General features: G+C 36.1%; 1 protein-coding gene across 1 annotated transcript in view; it reads right to left on the bottom strand.

Annotated features, from left to right (window-relative positions):
- The window catches only part of LOC134649381 (alkylglycerol monooxygenase-like), a 45,317-nt gene extending 39,516 nt beyond the window's left edge, over window positions 1-5,801 (bottom strand). The window contains exon 1 of the mRNA XM_063504114.1: window positions 5,608-5,801. The gene's annotated coding sequence lies outside the window, so the exon portion shown is untranslated. The remainder of the gene's footprint in view (window positions 1-5,607) is intronic.
- Window positions 5,802-16,965: the final 11,164 nt, after the last annotated feature.

The following is a 16,965-nucleotide window of genomic DNA, read 5'->3' on the forward strand; positions in this document are numbered from 1 at the left end:
ACCAGGAGGCGGGGATGACCGCCCTGGCCCGCAGGATTTCATAAGGATTGAGCGAGGAATATTTCAGGGTGATAGTCTGAGTCCCCTATGGTTCTGCCTAGCTCTGAATCCCCTCAGCACCCTGCTGAAGGATTTGGGTCTAGGTTGCCGGCTTCGGAGAGAGGGTGAAGTCATTTCTCACCTTCTGTACATGGATGACCTCAAACTATTTGCACCAAATAACCAAGACTTGAAGGAGCTACTGAACACCACTGAAGTCTTCAGTAGTGCCATCAACATGGAGTTTGGTGTCGATAAATGTGCGGTTATGCATGTACAGCGGGGGAGGGTTGTAAATTCAACAAATTTACAACCTTCTGAGACAATGTCTTTCAGATCTATCTCTGAATCAGAAACCTACAAATACCTTGGTATGTCACAGTCGTTGGGTATTGAGGACGAGGGCATTAGACGGTCGGTGAAGGAGCGCTTTTTCAGTCGGCTCACAAAAGTCCTTAACAGTCTTTTGTCAGGAGGCAACAAAGTGCGCGCCTTCAACGCCTGGGTAATGCCCCTACTCACATACTCCTTTGGCATACTAAGGTGGACTCAGACCGAGCTGGACGCCCTGGATCGGAGGGTCCGATCACTGCTCACCGCACATCGCATGCTACATCCACGCTCGTCAGTTATGAGATTGTACATCCCACAGAAATGTGGAGGTCGAGGCTTCCTAAACGCCAAGGATCTCCACAACCGCGAGGTGTACAATCTCAGGAATTATTTCCTTAACAACGAGTGTGGGATGCATCGTGATGTGGTGGCAGTAGACAGGAACCTCACGCCGCTCTCCTTGGCAAACGAGAACTGGCGCAAACCTGTGGTACTAAGTACTGCGGATCGCAAGGCGGCATGGGAGAGTAAGGTGCTACACGGGCGGTTCTACAAGGCCCTCACGGGACCCGATGTGGACCTGCTCGCGTCGGTGAACTGGTTACGATTCGGGGACCTCTTCGGAGAAACCGAGGGTTTTGCCTGTGCAATTGCGGACGAAGTAATGATGACGAACAACTATCGGAAATATATCCTGAAGGACGGTACGGTCGACATTTGTCGGGCATGCCGCCGTCCCGGAGAGTCACTCAGGCATATCATTTCCGGTTGTTCTCATCTTGCTAACGGCGAGTACTTGCACAGACATAATCTCGTAGCCAGGATTATTCACCAGCAGCTTGCTCTTCTATACGGCCTTGTGGACCGCGAAGTACCGTACTACAAGTATTCACCTGCGCAAGTTCTCGAGAATGGTCGTGCCACGCTCTATTGGGATCGATCTGTCATCACTGACAGGACTATTGTAGCCAATAAGCCTGACATTGTGATAATAGATCGAGCGCAACGCCGGGCCGTGCTCGTTGACATCACCATCCCTCATGATGAGAATCTCGTGAAAGCCGAGAAGGACAAGTCCAGTAAGTACCTAGACTTGGCTCACGAGATAACCGCCATGTGGGATGTTGATTCGACGATCATTGTCCCGATAGTTGTTTCAGCGAACGGTCTAATAGCGAAGAGTCTCAACCAACATCTTGAGAGACTCTCGCTAGGTGGTTGGATCAAGGGCCAGATGCAGAAGGCGGTGATCTTGGACACGGCGCGGATAGTCCGCCGGTTCCTCTCTCTGCGGCCCTGACCACCGGTAGCTTGGGCCCTGCCCCGCTGCCGGCGGCACCCTAGGTTAGGTTTTTTATAATGTGTTTATATGTATTTTTTATTGTTTTGTAAGTGTTTTTATATTTTACTTTTATATTCATATTGTAAAAAACCCTAGCTTAGAGAATATAAATAAATAAAGGAATAGTATTTATAAAATTTATCTCGTACCGTAAAACGAGGTGACTTTAGGAAATTTTGGGGATACTTTGATAGTTTTAAAACTGCCACTAAATTATCATTATTCATTATTTTCTCGAACTGTTCGTGTAACAAGTTAGATTATTATACATACTTGTTTACCTACTACTAAAAAATCCGAATAAAAATATGTAACGGCTGAAAAACTGAAATATCGAAGTCGCCCCTGCATTTGAAAGTCACCCCGGTTTACGGTAGGTAATTAGATGTACAACTTGATAAAATAAAGATTTTTAGGGAAAAGTATTTAAGTTATCTAAATCATTACCGAAAATTATTTTGTCGAATGTCATTTCGCAACCAATTATTCGCATAATTGCAAATGCAACACAACAACCGAGGGCATGGCATGAGTGGTGGGGATAACTGACAGAACGGGATAGTCTTATGTATCTTTCACTAGGAGTAGCAGAGAAAGCGCTATTACTGTTTGTCTTTGTCACAGTCTCATATTTTTTTATTCCCCACCGTAGTTTATGGTGGGATACAAACAATGCGTAAACGTCAAATTGGTGTGAAACATATGAACAGTGCAAAGATTATCAGGAAAAATATTGAAATCAGTGTTTCGTGTGCATGTAGTAGTACTTAACAATTCAACAAATATGGTGATTTGCTCAGTTTTGCGCTGTACAAGTGACTGCCGGCAAAAACAGGACAACGTAAAATTTCACAGGTAAATACAGTATTTTATACTTCGGTCACATTATCATGCTTAGTAACAGCATCCTACAATCTATATCAATTAAAATCCGAGTAGAAAAAGCATTTACAGTAAATAATAACTCGGGTAAAAAAAATAACCTATAAATATTTCCTGATAAATTAACCGACCAAATTACGTACGCATATTGACAGTAAGCCGTCACCCTTTTAATAACGTGTATTCAATTTAGTCGCATTGCTATTATTCGAGGGATACCAGCCCGTGATGCATACAATTACCCCAAAATTCGGGTATTTTGTATTTTAATAACATTTTTATAAATAATTTTGCTGTAGAACTGGACATATACGAACAATAAAATTGAACTGTGTTTAAATTAGAATGTAAATTATATTTGTTTAAGCTTTACGGATTCTTTCTAACGTTATAGGGGGTTTTGCCACGACTCAGAGAATCTAATTCTATGATATGCTGCAGGCACTAATTCTTAATTTTTCAATAAGAGTGACAGATTACAAAATGAATATTTCGTTTATTACCTCCAGATTTCCACAAGATGCAGGCACGCCCCGGCACGCGTGCTAAATGGATTTTAGCAACCGGAAGGAGAAACTGGGCACCGACGCAAAATTGCCGGATATGCTCAAAGCATATTACGAAAACCTACCTTTTCTATTTCTTCCTGTGGCACACAGTATGCTAAAAATTCTTTCTTTAGGCGTACTTGTAATATGTATAATGAATCGCTTAATGATATAGACATTTTTGTTCATAGTTTGTCCGTTTTTAAGAACAAAGTTCGGCATATTTTGTTTACTAGTAATTGAAAAATTGTTTCAAGTAAATATTTTGCATTGTTTTCTTACTTTATTTGCGTGTTGTACTCACATCTATACCTACGGGTAATTTATAATTAAGTAACCTATTTACTTTTCATTGTAATAGTCAACTTAGTAACGTATGAAACTTTAGGCCTATTTTTAGTAATTTTTGTAAGACTTATTTGTAAAAGGCTGTTTGTTTTCTAAATAAATAAAAAAAAAAAGAAAAAAGATAATTGGCCCACTGATATTTTATTTACCGCTACGTCTTACGTAGGCGAACAACTCGCGAACGTGATTAAAATTACCCCAATATTTGATAATATTGGGGTAATTTTTACCTATATGGTATCCCCGGGTTTGTGACGTCATCTATGTCTATCCCTTACGGGGGCACGCGGTAGGCCACATCTATAGAAATACTACCATCTATGACAACAACAATGATTTATTTATGATTTCCTAGCCTAACAGTTAACAATTGTATGTTTGGACAACAACTTTTTACTTGAGCGTGTATGATGAATGTATTGAGCCCGTACCATGAGTCATTGACAGTGTCAAAACTGACATATACGCTATCAAGAACGTAATTTACTTTCTATACATCTCGCTCGTACTCGCATATTAGTGCAAACGAGATGTATAGAAAGATTAGAAAGTAAATTACGTTCTCGATAGCATAAACGTCAGTTTTGACACTGTCAGTGACTCATGGTACGGGCTCTGAAAGGAACGGAAGCGAAAGAGGTATGTCAGGATCGTAGCAAGTGGAAATCCGTGGTTATATGTATTTGTATGTATGAAATAACTTTACTCTTTGATATCTCCTGATAACAAAGCCTTGACCCGTGTTCTAGATAGACGTGCCAAATTCAAAATGCGATCTGTATAATTTGATAGAGAAACTGTCACTGTATTATCACAGTATTAAAGTTTATAATTGTTTGCTAAGGTTCCTATAAACATTCTCTATTGAATGAAAAGCACTGTAATACCTGTCTTAAAACAGAACACATATTGTTATCTATACCTAGTTGTTTGTAAATATTTTAAATCCGTAAGTGCTAGAAATGAGCCACCAGCAAATATTTTTATAGGAAAAATATGACTTTACTTACATAAATTTACTGGCCTAGTTGGCCTAGCCTAGCCAATAATATGTGAATCCCTACTCGTAACTTCGAAGTGAGGACATATGGCCCGATTCGAACAATGCTTATAAGAAGTCACACGTTTTTTGGTTGAATTTAAAAAGGGCTAATTTTTGTATGGTTTTCATAGATAAATGAGCCACCGGCCAATAACTGGCCACCCTAAGCTAAAAATGATTCTATTCACCTAAGTATAAACAGAATTCATTTTAGTATAAGCAGCCTTCAATAACTAGCCACCTTATACTAAAATGGATTCTGTTTATAGGTGAATAGAATCATTTTTAGTTTATAATGGCCAGTTTCTAACAGGTGGCCAGTTACTGGCGAATTATCCTTTATCAAAACAAATCAGTCTTGTCATAAAAACAAACAAAAAATAAACGGTTCTGGCCTCGAATAAACGTAAATAGAATTTTCATCGCCATTATTTGTAAGGCCAATACAGACGGACTGCACGCCAACTGCAACGTCGGCGTGCAGTTCCCATACAACATGCAGTTTGGTTGCAGTTCGTCTGTACCGGCCCTTACGAAGATTTGATTGAACATTCGATTAAGATTATAAATGAAAACAGACAACACTGTCAAAGGAGGTAAAGGTGCCGTGTATACTCTAAACAAGGTACGAGAAAATGAACAAGGGAACTTGTTCCAGAAAGGAATAAAAACGAAAACGCTTATAGAATAACACATTTAGGAATAATGATTACAACTTTACAACTTGAAATGTATACACTATACCACACTATACATACTTATTTGAGAAGGTAATGTTATGTATCGCAATAATATAAATGTAATTTTACTTTGTTGTATTTACGGTTAATATTAAGCATTTATTTAGGTCATTTTAATGAAAAAAGTAAATTACATATCATATTTTAAGCGTGAATTATTTGAAACTTGTTATTTTAAACGTACGCTTTATTTATTTTTACAAGTACAAAACAGTAACATCACTCCAAAAATATCCAATGAAAATTAATTTCCCGTACTATATTGAACCTATGTTGTAACTGTTGTTCGAAAACTATAACAAAAAAAAAGTTATAAGAAAATAAATAACTCACCAAGAACAATCACAAACTTGTAACACAAACTGTCAATACACAACACTCACACCAAACATTATAACCAATCTCAAGATAACCTATCTTCAGAAATAACCCTTCACCGCGCTAATTAAATTCAATTGGTAGTTCAATTGGAAACTAGTCAAGTGAATGAATGTACGATTGATCGAGCGCCGCGCCGGCAAACAAATGAATGCATACGACGCTGTCAGTGGGTCGTATTTGTATAAATAGCCGGTCGTGTGTTAACACTTCGGTTGCCTTTGTGTTGACAATGCCAATATTTCGCTGATGGATACAGTTGCGATTTAGTAATACGTTACTGTGTAAAATATTTCGTTTTGCGTTTAACTTTTAGTACCAATGCTTAGGTGCTGATCAGTGAACGATATTCAACTTAAACATGTATTTGTCAAGATCGCTATATAAATGGCTTATTTGCATACGAAAGGTTAAAACTAATACATATTAAGTTTTTTTTTATTTGAATGAAGACAAAGACATTGACTTACATTTTTACATATTCATTGTACTTATTTTTTATTGTTATGACATTTCTTGTGTGTATTGTCAAATGTGTTTTAATTAACTGTCACGGGTTTAGCTGAATCTTTGAAAACATACAGATGTTTATGTTTACTTGTTAGCATTAGCAACATTGTTGTTTTTACATTATTATGTAGGTATTTGTACAAATAACAGAACAAGTCCAATAAAATATATAAGTTCTATTTGCTCAGTACTAAAAGAATAACTGTATTATATTAATTTATTTGCATGAGAAATAATCTGTCTTATATTTATAACATGAGTTTTCCTTGGAAAACAACTTTGTGCGTCTGTCTTTTTTTCCATAATAATATCAAAGAGTTAAGGTAAGCTTTGTAATAATTCACTAAACTTGCTTGCGAGTTTTAGTTTATCAATATAATTTTCATACGAGGTTCAACTTACCACTTGAAATATAAAATTGATAAAGTTGATTCAAATCGATAACCAATTTAGGAACTTAAATTGAATGTTACGAAGATCTGCGAGACGATTACCAATTTATTGCCTAGAAAAAATGATTGCAACGTGTTCTATTACAAAATATATTGATTTACAATGTAAGTGTACCTAAATAAAATAAAAATAGGTAATATTTTTTACATGTTTTTTTATTGACCGAGCGATAGATGAAGGGGGTCTCAATTTGGGAAAAAATGCTTTCGTTATATCCGGATGTTCTCCTCTACAGGCCGCAATTCTGAAATTTTGTGAGAAAATTCGATGATTAAATAGTTTTTTTTTGTCGATTATTACGTTTTAGGATTTTTTTCAAAATCGACCCCGCAGCGGCAGGGTTAATGATATTATTACCACAAGCGGCGCCGGTGTTTGCTTTCTGATAATACCTACCTACCAATAAACGTACCTACGTTTATTCTTATTTACTTTAATATAAATAAACACGTTTGTAATAATCTCGAATTGAAATGTTCTTGAGATCCTGAGTTATTTAGGAAGGAAATCACTACACCTTATAAAACAACGTCCCCGCTGAGTCTGTTTGTGTGTTTGTTTGTTCGCAATAACCTCAAAAAATACTGAACGGATTTTCATGCGGTTTTCACCTATCAATAGAATGATTCTTTAGGAAGGTTTAGATGTATAATTTGTTTACCCGTGCGAAGCCGGGACGGGTCGCTAATAGGTAATAAAACCTAGAAGGTAACCGCAGGAGTGGAACCATTTTAATTATTATAATCGCATAGTATTTAAAACACCGATTTTAACTTTCATATATGAAAGTTATAACAGTTTCATATTATACTGCCAACTGCATTACTGCAACTGCAATGATGACGCTGCCCGGATTTTCGGCATTAGCGAGGATGACAATTGTTGATGGAAAACGCTAATCAAAACTTAAATAATGTAACGAAATAGTTACGTGACTTTTCTCAGTATCTGTCATCTTGATACATATTTTTATTTTCGTTTAGCGTATGTACCATCACGCTCCGCGATTGTTGAGCCATTTAGGGTCCTAGCAAAATTCGTTGTTCAATACTTACTCTATGGCATGCCCAATTTAGCTAGACCCCTAAATGGCATAACAATCCACCATTCCATTCCATTCCATGTACCATTGTCATCTTGGCTAAGCTCTCTTGAGAGGACAGTCGCGGGCTAAGGCTAGTAGGGAGTACTGTTTTTAACAAGCTTTTATTAGGTCGACGTATGTAACTAACATGTAATGGAATCTTGCAAGTTAAATTTGATCCACTTCCCGGTTTCCGATTGAGCTGAAATTTTGCATACACATGCGGGTGACAATGCAATGGTACATCGAGCTGATCTGATGATGGAGACAGGAGGTGGCCATAAGAACTCTGTGATGAAACAACGCAACCTAATTGTGTTGGGCGTTTTTAGAATTGTCTCGATGAGTATTAGTTGTCTGTCGTAAGAAAAGTACAGTCAGCGATAAAAGCTTGTACCAAAAATGAAATTTTTGACAAAAACTTATTTTGACAAGTTTTCACAGACAATCAAATATGACATTGATACATCAAGGCGGTTTGTTTACAAAGAGTCTACCGGGAAACGCGAAATCGAAACTCAGCTATCTGCCCCTTTTTCGCTCGAATTTGAAGTGATAGAGAGGTTAGATAACAAAATTTCGACTCTCTCGTTTGTAGTAGACCCTTAGATTGTGACTGATTGTGGGAGTGGCGCCCCCTACGCAGAGTTTCGCGTAATATTACCTATTACGAATTCGTAACCTGTTGAACTATAGTTTGAATCAGTAAATAAAGACGTCAATACCTACATCATCAAATTTGTCGCCAAACAAGTTTAGCATCACCTCTACTACGATTTTAGATACTTGGCAATAATATAAATCACATCGAGGCCCATTCTAATTTAATATTTAATTAAATTTGTTACACTGATTTTGTGTAGGAGAATACAATGAGTCGTGTTATTAGGCATCTCGCTCACACTTATTCGTGCGCGTGAGATAGATACAGATTGTCAAGGTTTTATCAAAATAAAATCAAAACTGTAACCAAATTGCTCAATTACAATCGGCCTCTTGTTATAAAAATAACCTAAGTGTCTATTGAATTTAATTGACTATTTTTCGTGCATAATTCAATACAGTTTTTGTTGAAATATCGACCGTCTTGTGTAAGCAATAAAGTTCAAAATTTTAGAGAATCCTGAATAGGTAGAGGTTAAGAATTAGGTAGTGTTGTAGGTTACCTATTGACATGACTTTATGTTTATGTTTATACGATTGTTACGTGTGTTATGTTGTGTGTGTTGTTATGTTTAAACCTTTTTGGCTACCACCAGAGCCCGTACCACGAGTCACTGACAGTGTCAAAAGTGTCAAAACTGACATATACGCTATCGAGAACGTAATTTACTTTCTATACATCTCGCTTGCACTAATATGCGAGTACGAGTGAGATATATAGAAAGTAAGTTACGTTCTCGATGGCGTTTATGTCAGTACCAAACTGATGGTAGCCGTACAGTTTAGCACTGACATAAACGTTAGCGTGAAACTTCCTATGCATCTCGCTCGTACTGTCGTACCTATTAGTGCGCGAAAGTAAATTACGTAGACGTTAGCGTATACCGGGTGTGGCCCAATACGAGCCAAAAATATACTGTATGCTGTACTCCTCATACTGACCAACATTAGATCAGCGACTTTTAAATTGAGGAGTATAATCTATGTTTTAATTATTTGCTCGTATTACAGACCACACCTGGTATATCAGCGTTGATGTCGGCGGCCGATCGTAAGATCAGGCATATCGTGAAATTCCTAGGCATATCGTGAAACGTGAAAATCTATGACCCGTTCCCTGAGTCGACGAGCGGGGCTCCTATTTCTGGGCAGTTTGCCCTTCGGGCATCTAAAGCAACCTAACGAACCTATCCTACCTATATATTGGTTTAATGTCACTGTCGTCAAAACATTACACAGGAACATTACGATCTGCCTGATCTTACGATCGGCCGCCGACATTAACACTGTCAGTGACTCGGGGTACGGGTACTTAATTATAAGTCATATTTGAGGTTTATTTCTAAATAATTTAAACACATGAGGGATTTAATTCTGTGTAAAAAGTGGTCGCCGTATACAAAATTGGTACGCATATCAAAATTGGTAGTACATCTGGGGGCACGGCAGTGCCCCCGCCAAGTCGAGCAATATACCTATCTCGTAGAGACGAGTCTATCAGCTGACTCGGTTGCGTAGTTGTATAAACAAGCTTCCGTAAACACCTAGGCTAGTTCGATCTAACATTGCACAGCCACACAAATTAAAAACGAATGCCAAATTAATTATTTAATTATTAATATCAGCTATTATAATTTATCATTCATTCATCCGCTTTTTATTCTACCAGGTAAACTGTTTTCCTTGCACTTCATTATTTCGATATAACTAATATGTATTCATTTTCCTCGTCAGCTCCGTTGTCGGGCAATCAATCGATTCTTCATAGAAATCCTTATGATAAAGATCTTTACGAATTCTTATATTTATTAACCTCGTGAGGCCCACCGTCCTAATATACGTAGTACCTGAGTTGCATTTCTTTTATTTCGTCTAATGTCTAATATCAAAACAAACGAAATTCGACCCAATTTCCTTCACAATTGATTTCAAATTCAAATGGCATTTTTTGGGTCTTAGGAGGATATAATATAATATAACATGTGCGCGTGACTTGATCCACGCAAGAGGATCTCCGGGAGCGAAATTTATCGAATTCTCATTACTAAAGCCACAGATAACGTAACTAGTTTTAATTGTAAATAAGGAAATTGCCGCGTTATGGTAGAAGAATTCTAAGTTATACATTGCTACCAACGAACTAGAATAGTCGCCATCAGATATATATAAGCGTCCAAGGCGTTCACAAATATCTGAACACGACTCTATTGTCAAGCTACACCTTAAGTACACCTTACCTTACCACCTAACACCTAAACACCTTATAGAAATAGAAATAGAAATATCGTTTATTTGCCAGAAATGTGGTACATAAATTAGGTGGTAACATTCATCTTGAATAAATCGAACATCACATCTCGCCGAGAGTGTAGGCATGCAAATTTTACTTACAGTCTAGCATTTTAAGATTACCTATATACATATTACAATTACAACAATTATGGTACAATTGCCAACACAAAATATAAATAAATTCAACGTTAAGAAATAATTCACGAATGTCAAATAGTTTTATTACAAGTTGAAATAAATAAATTAAATAAATTAAATTAAATAAATTACAAGATCAGCACGTATAAATTATGAAAATTTTTTAGAATTTACAACTATTCAGTGTCATACATACATGTCAATTAATACCAAACTAAGTTATGTAATTATTAAAAAAAATCGTTTAAGTTATAAAAACATTTATCCATCAGCCAATGTCGGAGTTTACGTAAAAACAGATTTTTAGGTAACAGTCTTAACTCTAAAGGGATATTGTTATATACTTTCCCTGACATCATGAAACAGTTTTTGTTGTACAGGGCTAAATTAACAAACTGCTGTTTTACTCTACATACATCTCTGTCCCTGAGTCTTGGATTTTGGGATCGTTTTTCAAACAGCTCAGGATTGCTTAATACGAATTTCGCTTGCTCGTAAATATAAATACAAGGCAAGGTCAGGGCATTAAACTTTTTAAAAAGAGGTTTACAAGACGCTAATGACCCGACACCTCGAATAGCACGTATACATTGTTTTTTGCGTTAGAAACACCTGATCCGTATACAGTCCGTGCGTGCGGAAAGAGAAGAGTCGTGAAATGTATGGGGCCCAATACATTCCACGATTCATCTCTTTAGTTTACGTGGAATTCATGGCTTGTTTTAGAGAGCATAACATTTTATTTTAGAGGAGCCAACTATATGTCCGATAAGCTTAATAACATAATAAATTCGACACGAAGATTCAAGTAACATATATTATACCAGTTATAGCTAGGATAACTTCCCAAAAATATCATTTCTCCAGTAAAAATAGCCCCAAGATCCTGTCGCTTGATAGAAAGTAAATAAAACATCAAATGTAGCTGATCCCTCAATTTTCGTCCGATAGCATTGGAGGAGCAAAATCAATTTCGAAGACATTAACTGTCTGATACGTAATGTAGGTACGAGTATGTACAATCAAAGAATTTATTTACTTACAGTACCTAACTCTTTGATAATATTGACATATTTTACCGTCTTGAAAAATATAACATTTTAACCGAATTTATATCCCAGAAAAATAAAAATGTTTAGATTTTTCTCATGATGATCGAAAGAGCTCGTAATTCGGAATAAAAACTATCACTACATAGTATAAAATAAAGTCGCTTCCCGCTGTCTGTTTGCCCCTATGTATGCTTAGATCTTTAAAACTACGCAACGGATGTTGATGCGCTTTTTTTTGTAGATAGAGTGATTCAAGAGGAACGTTTATGTATAACTTGTTAACCCGTGCGAAGCCGGGGCGGGTCGCTAGTAAAATTATAAATGCGAAAATTAGGGTGTCTGTCTGTTACCTCTTCACGCGTAAACCGCTGATCCGAATTACATAAAATATCAGAAGATTGATGAATTGATGATAATGATTTACATTTCAATAGTTTGAGGCCCGAGGACAAAGGATAGATTTTATCAATCAACATAATTATCATCATCCCATAAACAAAAGGTTAATAGTTCGAAATAAGTACAAATAATAAATGTAGGTAAATATTTTTGTGGAAAGGTGTCCATTTAATAAAATGTCTTGACGGCCCTTTAAAACATAAACAGATCATTAGGTACACATGTTTAACAAGTTCTTGAATCAACCATATTAATTTACGTGCTTATAAATGGTTCTGAATTTATAATGTATAACCTACTGGCACAATAATTGTAACATTTACGGTAACAAATCAATTATGACATGTCAATATAATTCTTTGATTAGACTAAGATATATCCCTACTTGAGCGCACGATTCGCATACAAAGTTGCAACAAAGATTTAAAACTTCACGACTACAACGGATTGGTATTTTACATTTACGTTAGCGAATGCGTGAACTCGATCGCATTCTCTCTATATTTATGAGATGGACTCGTAAACGTCAAGTCTCAACTCGTGGTACGGCTACTAAAATACAACATTATTAACGAGTAACAATCGTAGATATATTGGTCGATCTACTGTAATAGAAACGGCAAGTGTTTCATCACGCTCCGCTCCGATTAATTTACCTATCTGTTTCCGCTACCGAAAGGTTGTCTGGAAGAGATCGCTCTTTAGCGATAAGACCGCCTGTTGTCTGCCTCTACATTTAATCAATTGTTATTCTCTTTTGTATACTTCACTGAGGTGTCCCAATAAAGAGTATTCTATCTGTCTAGATATCTATGTAGGTAAGTACCTATTCCTAATTCAAGAGATCGAATTGAAATAACAAAGTTTTCTGTAAATTATACTCGCTAAAAATCACCCAGGCTAAAAGCTGCGAATAAACAATATTAAATCTACTTTTTCTACAATAAACATGTTGTACGTATATAATACAATTTCCTACTTGTTTGGTAAATCAGTGTAAGTAAAGTCTGTGCGGAAAGAGAAGAGTCGTGGAATGTATCGGGCCCCATACATTCCACGACTCTTCTCTTTCCGAACAGACTCTACCTGATTAATTATGTTTCATCAACCGTTGTTAAAATAGCAATTATAAGTTAAACACTACTGTACGGATATGATGGTCGTTCTTGTCTACGTGACAGCGTGATAAAACGGTGTCCGTCACTTTCTTTCCCACGGTGTTAAACAGTGACAGTTATTTTATCACGTGGATAAAGATGGATAAAGCTATCCATAATAGGCTGGCTGGTGTCCGTTTAGTTTTGGCAAGTTTTAGTTAATTATTAGATAGTTGCTTGTTAAATGTTGTCAGGCGCACTTATTATAAGGCGTTCAAAAGTCAACTTCATTACTAAGTAACGACCCGCCCCGGCTTCTCACGGGTTAACAAATTATACATAAACCTTCCTCTTGAATCACTATATCTATTAAAAAAACCCGCATCAAAATCCGTTGCGTAGTTTTAAAGATCTAAGCATACATACTGACAGACAGACAGCGGGAAGCGACTTTGTTTTATACTATGTAGTGATGGTCACTAAAACCTCTGTTAACAACGATTTTGAACATGCCTCGCTTTTTTCCTTTACGTTTGGTCAAATAGCGACAGACTTTTAAAACCTACACGCGCCTATTTGTAAGTAGCGTCAAAAATGCCCTGGATATAATGAAGTTCATTAATATTAATATGTGACGTTATCTATGAAAAGGGACCTTATTGTCGATGGCGCTTACGCCATTATTAACGATGCTCCGATATAAATACAATGCCGCGCGACGCTGTGCAGCGTAAGCGCCATCGACAATAATGTCCCTTTTCATAGATAATGCCCCATATGTGGTCAACTAATGTAAATAGACTCGACAATGATGCAACATATCGTGGCACTTTCATAATATGATCTAACAGGTTTTTCTTATTAGCTTATTTGCGTTAATCGAGTACTGCGTTTTAATTAGTGTATAATAAAGCCCTTTATAATTTTGTCAATTGATTTTATAAGAAAAGCCTTGGGTCAACTGTTCAACATTGAAACAATCGTAAGCAATGAAATATCTCTATCATATAATTATTATGATATTTATGATATCTCTAAACAACTAATAATAACTCCTAAGGCTCACGGTCCTACCTGTAGGTACTTATTTAATCATTTTCAATAGGGTATTTGAATTTCTTTATGAATGGTATTAGTGGATTAGGTTTTTTTTTGAGGATCAAATGTCTGTATGGGACCCATTGTCATTGATATTATTTTTTTCCTATTTGGAAGTTAATTTTTTTTTTAACTTGGTCTTGTATTTTTTTATTATTCCCATATATTTTTTCAGTTTTCAATTTATTGTGATAAATTGCTCATTTTCTATCTATGTAACTTGATTTAGTTATAAAATTCAACATGTGTCAAGAACCCTTTTAGAATAGATATGCATTTGTTTTGTTTCGTTCGATTCTCAAATAAAGCAATGTTTAGATATTTTTCTTGTATGGCTTTAAGAGGATAAAACTTACAATCTCTAAGGAGGAAACTTACACTCGTAAGCTCGTAACTTCAAAAATAACAGCTATAGGAAGGTTTGTCATAGATTTTTTTACCGTAGGTATCCACTTTTCGAAACACATAGTGCATACTTTAGTTAGACTTTGTCATTGAAATATTAATACGAAAATTAATAATACGTAATTAATAATCTTGGTGATATTGATCTATATATCAGTAAGGTTAACTTATTGGCTCCGAACATGGCGAAGAAAATGAATTTATTAGGTAGGCAGGTAAGGTAGGCAATAAAATTGTAATAGAATGGACGTGATTAAATATAGAATCACTCATAAATATTTTCTATAAATAGGTTTAATGATCTTAAATTCTCGGACACGGATTTATTTATGTAACGTAATTTAAGTTCAGATGATATTTATAGATTATCAAACATTTGTTTATTGCACGGAGGTCTTCAAAAAGTTACTCATTAAAAATTATGAGGTATAGAAACCTTAAAAACAACAATTTTATTGATAGGTAGGTACAAAAAAGTACCAGAATATAAAGGCAGGTAGGTGTAATGGGGGGTTAATAAATACAGATTTTATTAATAAATTTATTTTTCTTCGTACATGTCATGCCTGACATTTCCAAAGGAAGGGACGTTGGTACACTAATAAATGTAGATAATAAATGTGTGTTGGTAGATAATAATAAATGGTTACTTCAGTTCTAATTGAAATTTGAAATTGAAATTCATTCAAATTGACACCTCAAATATTAAATTAAAAGTGGAAAAATTCCTGCCTTGATTGATCTTCGCTGGTTATGGATGAGGTCTTAGTAGCTCAGTTGGCAGAGCGCTGGAGTATCGATCCAGAGGCCGTGAGTTCAAGTCTACCCAAGGCAGAAATCATTCCACTTTTAAATTTATTCTAAGCTTAATAGCATCGTTCTCAGACGTTTCTGCTTGTTAAAAATTAACCTCAAAGATTGTTCAATTATACAGTCGTTCTAGTTATTTTTATACACTTAAAAAAAACGAGCTAATAAATAATTAATGAATAATCACCATTATTACAAAGTAATCGTACAGGTAGAGAAGCAACTAATCTAGTTTGTTGCATCATTTGACATATTCTAGATTAAATCTTTTATTTATGGATTAGGATAAGCACATCCATTCTAGTGACAATGTATCATGATTTAAGTGGAGTTACATGCAAATGTATTTGTTCAATCACCCTATTCTTTTTTGTTATTCAATTTCAATTTCAATATTTGATTGGTAAAATATTCTTATTCTTAATACCATACGTACGTGTCCTGTGGTTGTGGGTTCGATTCCCACCCAAGACAGTGAATTTTTCCTCTTTTAACCTATTAACCGCCAGCAATTTTTGATCGAGCGTGCTCGTGTCGCCACCGACAGTACTTAATTGTACCACGCAGAGTACGGTTGGCATAGTTACGGGACTTATAAATGTGCTGTCAGGTCAAATCAGCCAGCCTATTATGGATAGCTTTATCCATCTTTATCCACGTGATAAAATAACTGTCACTGTTTAACACCGTGGGAAAGAAAGTGACGGACACCGTTTTATCACGCTGTCACGTAGACAAGAACGACCATCATATCCGTACAGGTCTTTGTCTTATTTATCAGACTGTGGCGAAATGAGCTGGATATGTAATGTCTTAGGTATATATCAGACTCTGGCGGTTAAAGGGATAATTTGGTTCTATGCTTAATAGCATCGTTTCCAGGCGTTTCTTTTTGATACAAAATTAATTTAATAGGTTCCATACGTTTTCGTAACTCATTTATAGGGAAATAAATAAGAATAACATGGCTCGCAGTAAAGTAGGCCGAGCTCTCGAGACCTCACTACTACTTTAAGTGTCCGCTAAAATGGAACTGTCTTTATCTCTGCGAGTTAGAAGTTCGCGGGACCTCGTTTAAGTGTTTCTGACGTCTTATTCTGACTAGTATCGATTACTACTTTTTGCAAATTGTTGATGCCAAACCATTGTCGTTGTACAATTTTATGCCAAATTCGATCGGCTTTTGTTATTGTGGAACGAAATTAACCAGTTAAATTGAAAATATCGAAGCAAGATAGAGCGGGTAAGTATTACTATCTGTTTCAAACAAACGTTTAAGTTAAGCCGGTACCTATTGATATAACTAGTTCCC

Source organism: Cydia amplana, chromosome 7, assembly GCF_948474715.1.
Source record: "Cydia amplana chromosome 7, ilCydAmpl1.1, whole genome shotgun sequence".
Lineage (NCBI taxonomy): Eukaryota > Metazoa > Arthropoda > Insecta > Lepidoptera > Tortricidae > Cydia > Cydia amplana.